Genomic DNA, 16,148 nt, shown 5'->3' on the forward strand with positions numbered 1-16,148 from the left:
ATTTCATGGTAAGAGAAGGGATTATTTTGGGTCACATGATTTTCAAGAGGGTGATTGAGGTTGACAAGGCTAAGGTGGAAGTAACCGAGAAGTTATCCCCGCCGATAAATGTGAAGGGAGTAAGGAATTTTTTAGGACATGAAAGATTTTATTGATGCTTTATAAAAGACTTCTCTAAGATTGCAAAACCATTGACAAAATTGTTAATAAAAGATGTTGAATTTAATTTTAATCAGAATTGTTTAGATGTCTTTTATAGAATAAAGAAGACTTTGGTGACTGCTTTGATAATGTAAGCATTGAATTGAAATCTTCCCTTTGAGATTATATGCGATGCAAGTGATTATTCTACTGGAGTTGTATTGGGACAAAGGAAGGACAAGAAGATGTATGTCATTCTTATGCTAGTAAGACCTTAGATGCCACTACAGAAGAAGAGCTACTTTTAGGATCGATGCATGCTAGAGCGGGTGACGGGTGGGGGGTGAATAGAACTCGTAGGTTTCACATTCTGTTTTCACAAATCCATAGTAAGACATAATGAAAAGTAAAGAACACAAAACAAGGACACCAAGGATTTTACTTGGTTCGGAGCTTGTGACGACTCCTACTCCAAGGCTCGTGATCATTGATTGTTTTCGTTGCGAAACCACTATAGTATTGGAAAATCTTTGCAAGTATTGATTACAAAGATGAAGCTTACAAGTATTACACAAAATGAAACAAGTTATCAATGACTTGGGGAAATCGATCTTCTGGATTGATCGTCGTCGGAGCAGAGTTTAGACATTTCTAGAGTGCATGCAAGAGCTCAATTTGTTCTGAAAAGAATTATGTCGAAGTGCTGGGTCAAGACCTCCTTTTATAGCCAAGTTAAGCCTGATCTATATCTACTAATCTTGGGATTAGGTTAGACTCAACTTTTTGGTGGATCGATCCCCTTGATCGGTCCACCAAACCTGCTAAACCCGCTCGGCTTTCCATCCAAATGCTGCTATTTCAGATGGAATCTTCATCAGTCGATCGATCCCTCTATTTAGTTGATCGAACCCTCAAGGCTCCTCAGCTTATTTAGTTTGATCAACTCAGTCTGAAGTTTATCCACCATTCAGTCGATTGAACCTCCATGTTCAGTCGACTGATCCCTTATTCTACACTTCATCGTGAGCTGAAATATGCTCTTCTAGCTTAGTGGTTCGGTTGACCGATCTAGAGGCTCGGTTGACCGAACAAGGCATAATTTAACTATAAAAATGTTTGTCTTTATGAAAAATAGAGATAAAATAAAATAGTATATAAAGATAAGTTTTGACAGCCTTTAGACTATCCGGTCCTGACTTTAAGTTTCGTTGAAACTCTAGGTCGGACCAATGCCTACTGTTCCCTCTTCAGGGAACTGTTGGCGCTACTTGGAATTCCGTTCTGTTTCCCCTATACGAAAATTTGTACAAACAAAGAACTTTTCCTAGCAACCCATGTGCTTTTCAGAAGTTAAACTTGGATTGCAAACGAAGCTTAACATTATTAATCCAAGTTCAACTCACGTGTTCATCAGAAGTTAAACCATAGTACAGAAGTTGATTAAATATCTATTTTAAGGATTGGCTTCCAGGTCGTTGGCGAGGCACTCGGCCTTCTTGGGTATGGGATCATCCACCACTTCCTAGTCAAAGCCTTTCAAAGAAATTGAATATTTAAACTCCTTATAGTAAACCCTAGGTTAAACTACAAAGACCTAAATCAAAGGACAAGATCGCTAGACTCTTGTGTTGATACTTCAAGATCTATACAAAGGAAAAATAAACTAGTACACAGCGGAAACAATTAACTAGTTATACTTTTCTTTGTAGCTTAAAGATCTCTTGATCTTCTGCTGTATTCCTCTCCTCTTGGACGTCGTGTGGGCGACGATCTTCCAAGACGCAAAAACCACCCAAGTCCTTCTTTCTTTTAAGACTTTCGGCGACTAAGGGATCAAAGCTAGGAACACTACCTCTTGTTCTTCTTTCTTCCTTGCAAACCGCCGGCCACAAGATGGTTGAAGGCTCTTGATGCCGCCGGCCTTAGGTGAGAAAGCAAAGGGAGAATAAGAATATTAGGGGGCCGACCACAAGGAGAATAGAAGAGGAATAGAAATAGTATAGACGATTATTTCCTTTAAGACACCATCTATCCTCTTTTATAATCCTTGGTAATGGCTAAAAAGGAAAGATTTTAACAACAATTAAAATCTCTCTTTTAAATTTTCTATTGTGGATGGCTACAAAAAGAAAGTTTTAAAATTAAAAATCCCTATTTTAAACATTGTAGATGGCTAAAAAAATAAAAATTTTTAAAATTAAAATCTTTGTTTTTAAATCATGGTTATAAAAAAGAAAAGTTTTAATAAAAATAAAATCTCTCTTTTAAACCATTGTAGATGACTACAAAAGGTAAGATTTTTTAAATTTAAACTCTCTTTTAAAACCATGTGGATGACTTCAAAAAAAGGAAAGTTTTTTAAAATTTAAAATCTTTCTTTTTAAATATTGTAGATGACTACAAAAAGAAAGATTTAAAAAATAAAAAATCCACTTTTAAACCCATCTTGGTCGGCCCTTTGCTTGGGCACCAAGCAAGGATGTGCCCGACCATAAGGATGACTTGGGTGGATGCGAGACTTTATACATAGAGGCTACAACAGGGAGCTAGAGGAGGAATTAGTTTTTACCTCCTCATGAGCTTGAGCTTCCTGTGTTCGACCCGAACACCCAACTCAAGTTCATCAATAATAACTCATACCACTAAAGAGTTATTATTGAACTACCGCACCAATCCCATATTACATTATGGGCTCCTTCTTATCATAAGTGCGTTAATCTCCCTATGTTTAAGATATCGAATGCCCATTAATTAAATGAGTTACTGACAACTCACTTAATTAACATCTAGCTCCAAGAGTAGTACCACTCAACTTCATTATCATGTCGGAACTAAGTCCACCTGCAGGGTTTACATGACAATCCTTATGAGCTCCTCAAGGGGACATCATCATCCTAATAAATAGGACACAATTTCCTTCTATAATCAACAACACACTATATAAATAATATTATTTCTCAACTTATCGGGCATGGTTAGCCACTAAGTCCTTGTCTTGGTTTACTTTGATATCTGCTAACCATGCCCACGACAAAACAGATATCTGGTCTCGTACATAGCATCACATACATTAGACTTCCTACAGCTGAAGCATAAGGAAATACCTTCATGCCCTCTATTTCCTTTGATGTTTTAGGAGACATCTCTTTAGATAACGGTACTCCATGCCGAAAAAGTAGAAAATCTTTCTTAGAGTTTTGCATGCTAAAACGAGCTAGAATAGTATCGATGTATGAAGCTTGGGATAAGCACAACATTCTTTTTTTACGATCCCTTATTACTTTGATCCCAAGAATATGTCCACATTCTCCCAAATCCATCATATCAAACTTCTTGGACAACCATACCCTTACGTCTGACAACACTTTTACATTGTTACCAATGAGCAAAATATTATCTACGTATAGTACAAGAAATACCACCACGTTTCCATCACTCTTCTTGTATACAAAAGACTCATCCGGATACTGAATAAATCCATAAGACTGCATCACTTCATTAAATTGGATGTTCTAAGATCTCGAAGCTTGCTTCAGTCTATAGATAGACTGATTGAGCTTACATACAAGATGTTCTTTGCCATTCACAATGAATCCCTCTGGTTGCTTCATATGGATATTTTCTTCAAGACTTCCATTAAGGAAAGTTGTCTTGACATCCATTTACCAAATCTCATAATCCATATGAGCGACAATAGATAAAAGAATCTGGATAGACTTAAGCATGACTACCGATGAAAAAGTTTCCTCATAATCGATTCTCTCTTTCTGAGTATACCCTTTTGCAACAAGCCTTGCTTTGAAGGTTTCCACCTTCCTGTCTGCCCCTCTTTTTCTTTTGTAGACCTATTTACATCCAATAACTTTTACACCATTTGGTGGTTCTACAAGCTCCCAGACCTGATTCGAGTACATAGATTCTATTTCAGAGTTCATTGCACTTTGCCAAGATGTTGCATCTTTATCTTGGAGTGCTTCATCATATGTCCAGGGATCAGGTTCATGTTCACCAGGGATCAAGTCCAAAGATTCTCCCAAAAACATGAATCTATCAGGTTGCCTAATAACCCTCCCGCTACGACGAGGCACTACTTGTAATTATGCATCATTTGTGACACGTGTTGCAGTTTCTTGTGGTATCTCATCTTGTACCATTGATAAGCGAATCTGTAACATCCGCTAATCAAATTTTTAATGTATTTTTCCACTGAACCCCTTAATTTAACAATAATGTTGTAGTAACGAGCCCAGGATCGCTCTCGAGGAACCAACAATATGATGTAATCTTAGGATCGTATTTTATTCCTATTTTTGGGGTTTTCGATATAAAAATGGAATTGGGGGGAATTAAACTTGAATTTAAATCTAACAAATGAAAAACACAGCAAATAAGAAACTAATCTAATGCAAGAGTGAAACCTAACTATGTGCCAATGAACAAATCATTACGCATTGTCACACTACGTTGTGATAAATCCATCAACACACTTAAACTAAATATGAAATAACGAGACAGAAATTAAATCTGATCTAAAACAAGATGTAAACCCTAACTTAGAACTTAAACTCTAAACAATTAATCAAGCACAACTTAAACTCAAATTAAACTACAACAAGGTAATGAAATACTAAATTACTTGCATAAAAACATAACAACCATTAAAAGAAACAAGTTCTAAGCTATAAAACAGTAGCAAAAAGAAATAAACCCTAACCAATCCAATTCACAACCAATCTCACCAACTTCACACTCAAGCCGTCACACAAGAGTGCCAAAGTCGAGACCACCCAACTCTGGACCTCAGTGGAGACTCTCTACAGCGTATCAGTTCCAGGATTGCTCAAGAACGCCGACGGACCACCCCCGGCGAGCTAAGAACATCCCAAAACCCACTCAAGTGCCGAAAATCTGGAAATCTGGTCTCGGAATCTGGATGGAGGCTGTGGATTGCGGATTGTGGATGGATGAGGCTCAGCAACGTCGGAGGACCACCGCCGAACGCTTTTGATGAGAATCGACACTCAGATTTGGAAGACCACCTCCAAATCTAGCGAAAACAGGGGAATGCCGAGAGAAGACTTCCACCGGCGGAAACACCCACCGGAGGCTCCAGAGAATCGGGATGAACTGATGTAGAGGTTATCCACCGAGGTTGAAACTTGAGAGAACGATTGGAGAAGGAAAGGGGCCGGAATCCAGAGAAATGCCGCGGGGACGAAGCTGCTGTGCGTGGAGGATTCGACAAAGATGCTGGAACACTGTAGCTTCTCATTTAAACAGATCTGGATCTGATCGGACGACTGATATCATTCCGGGCTAAATCAACGGTGAAAAGTCATCCAAAATCCGATCCGAAGGTACTGATGTTGATCTAGGATCTGGATCTACCCTCCCGTAGGTCGGATCGATTAGATCATCACTGGATGGCCCGGATCTGCACAGTCTTCAATGAACGACCCAGATTAATTAAACTGGATCAACGGCTGGATGAACTCAGATCTGGATCAAAACTTCTGGATCTTCATCAATGGCTTAGATCTGCTCCCCATTAAGTTGGATCGGCCAGATCTTCAACGGATGGTCCAGATCTGTCCTATTCTTGATGAACGGCCCATAATGCTCCAAAGCTTGATCTTCTTGTTTGAACTCCGATTCGAGCCCAATTTTGGTCCAAATAGATCCAAATCTAAGATCCTTTGATGCCTACAAAATAAGAATTAAATATTAGCATCAAATAACACCAAAAATAATATAATTTGCAATTAAGTCCAAAAATACACACTATGCACAAAATGTGATATAACCATGATTTAAACTATGAAATCAACATCAAACCATGCATATATGAATCAAAATAATGCAGTAAAATCATGGTTATCAAATCCCCCACACTTAGCCTTAAACGTCCCGTGCAAGTAAAGAAAACTAAAAATCGTCTCCACAGAAAATTCTCTAGCAATATCTAGAAGATAGTAAAAAGAATTTAACTAAAACCATCTAAAGATCACAAACTGTTGGAGTGTATACTGAAAGCCTAAGTTTTTGTAAACATTTGTTTTGAATAAAGAATCACATTTTGTCAAATTATCTATATTTGTTTGTAGTTGTTCAATTAATTTATATTGTAGATAACATAGCATGTGGTGTCACATGCAGAAGATAATGTTATCAGTACCTTATAAATTATAAACAGTAGCTCACGACCAAAATGGAAAGGAACAAATCATTAGAAGGTCGTAGTGTAATTAGGTATCAGTTTATCTTGATTGTATAATTACACTAGTACACTTAGAGTGTATTGAGTAGGACCATTTGAGGTCATTTCTTTTATACTGACTTTATAAAGGAACAAAAACCTCAGTTATTATGGAAGTGTGTGCTCTTAATCTTAATATAATAACAAGCATATATATTTGATATTTATTTCTTTAATTTATCAATGGGCGAGATTTAGTTCGATGAATCAATAAGCCCGATAAGTTGGGAAATGATATCACTTATAGTGTGTGTTGTTGATTATAGAAGGAAACTGTGTCCTAGAGATACTAGGTTGATAATGTCCCCAAGAGGAGCTCATAAGGATTGTCATGTTAAACCCTGCAGGTGGACTTAGTCCGACATGACGATAAGGTTGAGTGGTACTACTCTTGGACTTAGATATTAATTAAATGAGTTGTCAGTAACTCACTTAATTAGTGGACATTCGATATCTTAAACACAGGGAGACTAACACGCTCATAATAAGAAGGAGCCCAAAAATGTAATTTGGGATTGGTGCGGTAGTTCAATAATAGTTCTCTAGTGGAATGAATTATTATTGATAAAATTAAGTTGTGTGTTCGGGGCGAACACGGGATGCTTAATTTTATCGGGAGACCAAAACCAATTCCTCCTCTCGGTCCCTATCGTAGCCTCTTATTTATAGAGTTCTATACCCACCTATACCCACCTTCTATACCCACTAATAGGGGCCGGCCAAGCTAGCTTGGGAACCAAGATAGGGCCGACCTAGGTATAAAATTGGGTGGCCGGCCCTAGCTTGAACCCAAGCTAGTGGGGGCCGACCAAATTAAATTAAAAAGGAATTTTAATTTTAATTTTTATTATGTGGAAGAAATAATTTATTAAAGAGAATTTAAATTAAAATATCTCTCTTATAAAAGATCTACAAAAGATTAAAGAAAGAGATTAGATCTCTTTCCTTATTTGTAGTTTGGTGAGATATTTTATTTTCTCTTTAAAATTATTCACATGTTGATAAAATTAAAATTATAGAAATTTCCTTTTATCAACCATGAAGAGATTTTTGAAGAGAAATTTTATTTTTTAAAATTTTCGGAAACAAATTAGGAAGTTTTAATTGTTGATTGAAACTTGTCCAATTTGTTCTTCATGATGTGGCTGGCCACTTGAATTCAATTGGGGAAATTTTATTTTATTTTTCTCAATTAAATCATGTCAAGGAAATTAAGGAAATTTTATTGTAATTAAATTTCCTAATTTGCCTAGGCCAAGGAATATAAAAGAAGGGGTAGGGGTGCCTTCATGAGACACAACCTATATTATTTTCTCTCCCTCTTTTGTTCCTTGGTGTGGCCGGCCATCATCATCATCTCCCTCTGTTCCTCTTGTGGTGGCCGAACCTCTTTCAAAGGCTTGGAGCTCTTGTGGTGGCCGGATACTACTTGGAGAAGAAGAAGAAGAAGGAGAGGAAGCTAGCATCTCTTGGAGCTTGGTTAGCGTTTTGATTTTCTTCCTTGGTGAAGCTTCTTTCTTTGTGGCCGAACCTAGCTAGGAGGAGAAGAAGGTGGTTGGTGATTTCTCATCTCGAAAGATCATTGCCCACACAACGTCTGAGGTTAGAAGAGGAATACGATAGAAGATCAAGAGGTTTTTCTACAAGGTATAACTAGTAATTTTTCTTTCCGCATCATGCTAGTTATTTATGGAAATAATACCAAATACAAGAGGCTTACGTTCTAGAATTTCGAATATGTTTTTCGATGTTGTGTTCTTTTGTTTTTTTTCTTTTCCTTGTGATTTGATTGTTCTCTTCGGTTAACCTAAAGTTATTTTAGGAAATTAAATATTAGATTTCTATAAAAGGTTTTGTCTAGTCGGTGGTGGTTGCTCCCATATCCAAGAAGGCCATGTGCCTCGCCACGTCAGTACTGGGAACCAATTATGGAAATTAATATTTAATGGAATTAATAACTTAAGGAGACTTGGGTTGAACGTGTTAAGTTCCGCAGGAGATCCAAGTCAAAACCTAAAAGAACAAATAGATTAAGTTTTGGATCAAACGTGTTAAGTTCCGCAGGCGATCCAAAATTTAATTTAAAAGAACACATGGTAGCTAGGAAAAAGGTTCAGACCTTTGTACAAAATTTTTATGGAACCTATAGGTTTTCCGAGTAGCAACCAACAATTGGTATTAGAGCTAGGGTTTTGCCTCTGTGTATTTGGTATTAGGTTAATTATGCACATGTCATACATAATTTAGGCAGGTTAATAGTAGGATGTGCTAACTTTATGGATGCAGGATTCAACTATTATGGCTTTTAGTTATTATGTGTGTGATTGGACCCTTGGACATGTCAAGGGCATTTATATGTGTGTGCATGATTGTATTAAAATACAGCAGGAGCTGTATTTAGTTTTATTAGGATTTTATTTTGATCTAGATACATGTACATTCCTTTTATGGAATATAGGATCAAAATGTAAAATTCTATATGCGATCGAATCTTGCAAAGCGTGGAACCTTCTAAGGACCAAAGGCGCAGCGGAACAAGGAGCAAGATGGATGCGATAGCTAGACCTGGCAGCAGCTTGGGATGACAACACACGGAGGACAACTAGAGATAAAAGCCATAATAGTTGAAAATTAAATTTTCTATTTATTGCTTTTATATTGTGCTATGTGTGCATGTTAGTTTACAAGTTTAGTAGGCTAGCATAGTTAAAATTCCTCATTTATAAATAACTAAGTGGGAAAGGGATTTTTAAGTAAATCCCATGGTCTCCATTACTGGTTTGTAAGTGATGCAAACAAGCTTGCGCGTTGGCTCTGAGTGCCTTCCTCCATAACGGATGAGCTTGTTTGTGGATCACTAGAACAGACTTCTATTTTTGGATGACTATAGGAAGTTAATTAAGAGCGTGTGATCTTCCCCAACGGAAGGGGCATAATCTTATTAATGGACTTAGTGTCAAGTAATGGTATACACTTAGACACATCTAATAGTATCCTCCCCATCGGAGTCACTGCTATTATTTGTGTGACCAAATAATACCAACTATTAATTTTATTTGTCAAAAGTTAGGTTGACAAGATAATAAAATTAATGGGTTAAAACCCTCCTTTTACAAATGTTGAATTTGTATACGTCCACACTAACGTGGCATACAAAAGTCACGGTGTTATGAGGTGTTGGTTAATTTAAAATAGTATTGTTTGAGGAATCAATATTATTCTAAATTTAGAGTTCTGACCAAAAGTTATTTGTGATTCTTAGGATGACTTTCAACCCACTGTCCATCATACTTCAACAAAATAGACTTACTGGACCTAACTACATAGATTGGAAAAGGAACCTGGACATTATTCTGACTGCTGAAAGCTATAAATTTGTACTGACTGAACCTTGTCCTGATGCACCCACTGGTGAATCTACCCAAGAGGAGATTGAATATCATAAGAGATGGGTAAAGGCAGATGAGATGGCGCGGTGTTACATTTTGGCTTCAATGTCAAATGTATTGCAACATCAGCATCAAGATTTACCAACAGCTTATGATATTATGAACAATCTCAAGGAACTCTTTGGTCATCAGGATAGGGCTTCTAGACAAGAAGCTATGAGAAAGATAATGACAACCACCATGCAAGAGGGTACTCCTGTAAGGGATCATATCCTAAAGATGATGACTTATCTGAACGAGATACAGATCCTTGGAGGAGAAATTGATGGGGAAACCTAGATCGATATGATCCTCCAAACGCTACCTAGAAGTTTTGAGCAGTTCCGCCTAAACTATAATATGAATAAAAGGATTTATTCATTAGGGGAACTACTGACATAACTTCAAGCAGCAGAAGGATTATTTCGTCACAATTCTCAAATTCACTATGCTGAAAATGGTTATACTTCTAAACCGAAAGGAAAGAAGAAGAAGAAACAAGCTGGCTCAGCAAAGAAAGTGAATAAATCTCAGAGTATGGGATTTAAAGCTGGAGTGAAGAAGCCCAAGGGCAAGTGCTTCATCTGCAAGCAGGCAGGACATTGGAAGGCGGACTGTCCTCGTAGGAACCAAAACAAAGGTATATCTCATGCTCTAGTTGTTGAAACATGTTTAGCGGTGTTATCTACCAGCACCTGGTGTGTAGATACGGGAGCCACTGATCATGTCTGCAATTCCTTGCAGGGGTTCCAGGAAACCCGACGACTATCTGAAGGAGAAATTACCGTCTACATGGGCAATGCTACTAAGGTGGCAGCTGTTGCAGTGGGAGACGTCTACTTATCTTTTAGTAGAAATAGAAATTTGATTTTAAGAAATTGTCTTTATGTACCCAGTTTTAGAAAGAATTTAATTTCAGTTTCTAAACTGTTTTTAGATGGATATTCAGTTTCCTTTAGTAACAATGTAGTTATTAAAAGAAATAAAGTGATTATCTGTTCTGGTGCATTATTTGGCAATTTGTATACTTTAAATCCAATTTCTTCCACAAAGCATAACATGGAAATTTATAACTCATCTTCTAATTCTAATAAGAGAAAAGAACCTTCGAAAATGAACCAAGCATATCTTTGGCATCTAAGGCTTGGTCATATTAACTTGAGTAGGATTCAGAGGCTTATAGCCGATGGACTTTTGAGTTCATTAGAGTTGGAAAATTTTCCAACTTGTGAATCCTGCTTAGAAGGAAAAATGACCAAGAGGCCGTTCAAAGCCAAGGGGTATAGAGCCAAAGAAGTGTTAGAATTGGTTCACTCTGATTTGTGTGGTCCTATGTCTGTCCAAGCAAGAGGAGGTTTTGAATATTTTGTCTCTTTCATAGACGATTATTCAAGATACGGATACATTTACCTAATGTGCCGCAAGTCCGAGTGCTTTGATAAGTTCAAAGAATACAAGGCTGATGTGGAGAAACGATTAGGTAAAAGTATCAAGACACTACGATCTGATCGTGGTGGCGAATACCTCTTAGGAGAGTTTAGGAATTACTTATCAGAGGCTGGGATTCAATCCCAATTGTCCGCACCTGGTACACCCCAACAGAATGGTGTGGCAGAACGAAGGAATAGGACTCTTATGGAGATTGTTAGATCGATGATGAGTTATTCAGAATTACCAAATTTATTTTGGGGATACGCTCTGGAAACGATAGCCATTCTGAACTTAGTACCTTCTAAATCAGTTTCTTCTACTCCCATAGAATTGTGGAATGGGCGAAAACCCAGTCTAAGACATATTCGAATTTGGGGTAGTCCAGCACATGTGCTGAAACCAGATGCTGATAAGTTAGAATCTCGTACAGAAGTTCACGTGTTTGTAGGATATCCCAAAGGAACAAAAGGTGGTTTATTTTATAGTCCTAAAGATCAGAAGGTCATTGTTAGCACCAATACCCAGTTTTTAGAAGAAGACTATATAATGGATCACAAGCCCAGTAGCAAAGTTGTTTTAGAAGAACTTAGAGAGGACACGTCTACTTCAGTACCAACAGAAGTACCACAAGAGACTGCAACACGTGTCATACAGCATAGACAACCACAAACAGTGCCTCGACGTAGTGGGAGGGTTGTAAGGCAACTGAAGATTCATGTTTTGGGAGAGTCTTCGAACTTGATCCCGGTAAACATGAACCTGATCCTGAACATATGATAAGCACTCCAAGATATAGATGCAGATCTTGGCAAAAGACAATGAATTCAAATAGAGTCTATGTACTCTAATAAGGTCCGGGAGCTTGTAGAACCTGATGGTGTAAAAGCAGTTGGATGCAAGTGGATCTACAAAAGGAAAAGAGAGATGACGGAAGGTAGAAACCTTCAAAGCTAGGCTTGTTGCGAAGGGTACACTCAGAAAGAGGGAATCGATTATGAGGAGACCTTTTCACCGGTAGCCATGCTTAAGTCTATCCGGATACTCTTATCCATTGCTGCTCATATGGATTATGAGATTTGGCAAATGGATGTCAAGACAGCTTTCCTTAATGGAAGTCTTGAAGAGAACATCCATATGAAGCAACTAGAAGGGTTCATTGAAAAAGGCAAAGAGCATCTAGTGTGCAAGCTCAATCGGTCCATTTATGGACTAAAGCAAGCTTCAAGATCTTGGAACATCCGGTTTAATGAAGTAATCCAGTCATATGGATTTATTCAAAGTCCGGATGAGTCTTGTGTATATAAGAAGTGTAACGGAAACGTGGTGGTATTTCTTGTACTATACGTAGATGATATTTTGTTAATTGGCAACAATGTCAAAGTATTATCAGACGTAAGGGTATGGTTGTCCAAACAATTTGATATGAAGGACTTAGGAAATTGTGCACACATTCTTGGGATCAAAGTTATAAGGGATCGTAAGAAAAGAATGTTGTGTCTGTCCCAAGCTTCATATATAGATACAATCCTTGCTCGTTTTAGCATGCAGGATTCCAAGAAAGGTTTCTTACCTTTTAGACATGGAGTAGCTCTATCTAAAGAGATGTCTCCAAAGACATCGAAAGAGATAGAGGACATGAAAGCAGTTCCTTATGCTTTAGGAAGCCTAATGTATGCAATGCAATGTACGATTTGCCTTGGGCATGGTCAGCAGATATCGAGTAACTCTGGACAAGGACATTGATCTGCGGTAAAGCATATATTAAAGTACCGAGAAGGACTAGAGATTATATGCTAGTTTACCAAGCAGACGATCTGCTCCCGTGGGTTACACGATTGATTTCCAATCGATAGGGATAACAGAAGTCTACATCAGCTATGTGTTTACTTTAGGAGGTGGAGCCATTTCATGGAGGAGTGTTAAGCGAAATATGTTTGGAAGCTGAGTATGTAGCAGCCTCTGAGGCAGCTAAAGAAGCAGTATGGCTCAGGAACTTTCTAATGGACTTAGATGTGATTCCTGGTTTACCCAAAATCATCACAATTTATTGTGATAATAGTGGTGCAGTTGCAAACTCGAAGGAACCACGAACTCATAAGGCAAGTAAACATATAGAGCGCAAGTACCACCTGATACGAGATATCGTGAAGCGAGGAGAAGTTGTCATCGCCAAGATTGCATCAACGGAGATCCTTTCACTAAGGCCCTTCCGGCGAAAGCTTTCGATCGGCATGTGGAAGGAATGGGAATCAGATGTATGGTAGAAGATATGGCAGCTTAGTCATTAGTATAAGTGGGAGATTGTTGGAGTGTATACTGAAAGCCTAAGCTTTTGTAAACATTTGTTTTGAATAAAGAATCACATTTGGCCAAATTATCTATATTTATTTGTAGTTGTTCAATTAATTTATATTGTAGATAACATAGCATGTGGTGTCACATGCAGAAGATAATGTTATCAGTACCTTATAAATTATAAACAGTAGCTCACGACCAAAATGGAAAGGAACAAATCATTAGAAGGTCGTAGTGTAATTAGGTATCAGTTTATCTTGACTGTATAATTACACTAGTACACTTAGAGTGTATTGAGTAGGACTATTTGAGGTCGTTTCTTTTATACTGACTTTATAAAAGAACAAAAACCTCAGTTATTATGGAAGTGTGTGCTCTTAATCTTAATATAATAACAAGCATATATATTTGATATTTATTTCTTTAATTTATCAATGGGTGAGATTTAGTTCGATGAATCAATAAGCCCGATAAGTTGGGAAATGATATCACTTATAGTGTGTGTTGTTGATTATAGAAGGAAATTGTGTCCTAGAGATACTAGGTTGATAATGTCCCCAAGAGGAGCTCATAAGGATTGTCATGTTAAACCCTGCAGGTGGACTTAGTCCGACATGACGATAAGGTTGAGTGGTACTACTCTTGGACTTAGATATTAATTAAATGAGTTGTCAGTAACTCACTTAATTAGTGGACATTCGATATCTTAAACACAGGGAGACTAACACGCTCATAATAAGAAGGAGGCCAAAAATGTAATTTGGGATTGGTGCGGTAGTTCAATAATAGTTCTCTAGTGGAATGAATTATTATTAATAAAATTAAGTTGTGTGTTCGGGGCGAACACGGGATGCTTAATTTTATCGGGAGACCAAAACCAATTCCTCCTCTCGGTCCCTATCGTAGCCTCTTATTTATAGAGTTCTATACCCACCTATACTCACCTTCTATACCCACTAATAGGGGTCGACCAAGCTAGCTTGGGAACCAAGCTAGGGCCGGCCTAGGTATAAAATTGGGTGGCCGGCCCTAGCTTAGCTAGTGGGGCCGGCCAAATTAAATTAAAAAGGAATTTTAATTTTAATTTTTATTATGTGGAAGAAATAATTTATTAAAGAGAATTTAAATTAAAATATCTCTCTTATAAAAGATCTACAAAAGATTAAAGAAAGAGATTAGATCTCTTTTCTTATTTGTAGATTGGTGAGATATTTTATTTTCTTTTTAAAATTATTCACATGTTGATAAAATTAAAATTATAGAAATTTCCTTTTATCAACCATGAAGAGATTTTTGAAGAGAAATTTTATTTTTTAAAATTTCCGGAAACAAATTAGAAAGTTTTAATTGTTGATTGAAACTTGTCCAATTTGTTCTTCATGATGTGGCCGGCCACTTGAATTCAATTGGGAAAATTTTATTTTATTTTTCTCAATTAAATCATGTCAAGGAAATTAAGGAAATTTTATTGTAATTAAATTTCCTAATTTGCCTAGGCCAAGGAATATAAAAGAAGGGGTAGAGGTGCCTTCATGAGACACAACCTATATTATTTTCTCTCCCTCTTTTGTTCCTTGGTGTGGCCGGCCATCATCATCATCTCCCTCTGTTCCTCTTGTGGTGGCCGAACCTCTTTCAAAGGCTTGGAGCTCTTGTGGTGGCTGGATACTACTTGGAGAAGAAGAAGAAGAAGGAGATGAAGCTAGCATCTCTTGGAGCTTGGTTAGTGTTTTGATTTTCTTCCTTGGTGAAGCTTCTTTCTTTGTGGCCAAACCTAGCTAGGAGGAGAAGAAGGTGGTTGGTGATTTCTCATCTCGGAAGATCGTTGCCCACACAACGTCTGAGGTTAGAAGAGGAATACGATAGAAGATCAAGAGGTTTTTCTACAAGGTATAACTAGTAATTTTTCTTTCCGCATCATGCTAGTTATTTATGGAAATAATACCAAATACAAGAGACTTACGTTCTAGAATTTCGAATATGTTTTTCGATGTTGTGTTCTTTTGTTTTTTTTTCTTTTCCTTGTGATTTGATTGTTCTCTTCGGTTAACCTAAAGTTATTTTAGGAAATTAAATATTAGATTTCTATAAAAGGTTTTGTCTAGTCGGTGGTGGTTGCTCCCATATCCAAGAAGGCCATGTGCCTCGCCACGTCAGTACTAGGAACCAATTATGGAAATTAATATTTAATGGAATTAATAACTTAAGGAGACTTGGGTCGAACGTGTTAAGTTTCGCAGGAGATCCAAGTCAAAACCTAAAAGAAAAAATAGATTAAGTTTTGGATCAAACGTGTTAAGTTCTGCAGGCGATCCAAAATTTAATTTAAAAGAACACATGGTAGCTAGGAAAAATGTTCAGACCTTTGTACAAAATTTTTGTACAGTGGAACCTATAGGTTTTCCGAGTAGCAACCAACACAAACAATCATGAATACAATCCAAACAATAATCAGTAGGTATGGTAGTTTCAATCCAATTGAAAAATTAAGCAAGTTGCAATCTCACAAGGTATTTTACCTATTCTAACTCTCACACTCGATCATGTGTATAAGTGGAGCTAACTTAATGCAACTCACAACATTTCACTACCATAGG

The sequence above is a fragment of the Zingiber officinale genome, chromosome 3B, assembly GCF_018446385.1.
Source record: "Zingiber officinale cultivar Zhangliang chromosome 3B, Zo_v1.1, whole genome shotgun sequence".
In the NCBI taxonomy this organism is placed as follows: Eukaryota; Viridiplantae; Streptophyta; class Magnoliopsida; order Zingiberales; family Zingiberaceae; genus Zingiber; species Zingiber officinale.